Source organism: Morone saxatilis, unplaced genomic scaffold (genome assembly GCF_004916995.1).
Source record: "Morone saxatilis isolate NCDOM2014 unplaced genomic scaffold, NCSU_SB_2.0 Contig6, whole genome shotgun sequence".
NCBI classification, from domain to species: domain Eukaryota; kingdom Metazoa; phylum Chordata; class Actinopteri; family Moronidae; genus Morone; species Morone saxatilis.
In genome coordinates, this window is record NW_023340206.1 from 627,775 (window position 1) to 627,998 (window position 224).

Here is a 224-nt window from a genome sequence, read left to right on the forward strand (position 1 = left end):
CCCAAGTCAAGACAGGTAATTCCTGAGTCAGGTCCTAAACATTAGCTTTTGAGTTCTAAAAAAGTGAAAATGCCATTTTAACAACAGAATGAATCAAAATTATCTTTGGTATAATTTCAATTTCAAGTCTAAAGTCAATCTTTCTCTCCTGTAACTTGATTGGACAATGACTGATTGGTTCAAGCAAAGTGGATATGGAGAATTAAAGGAGTCATATTATACCC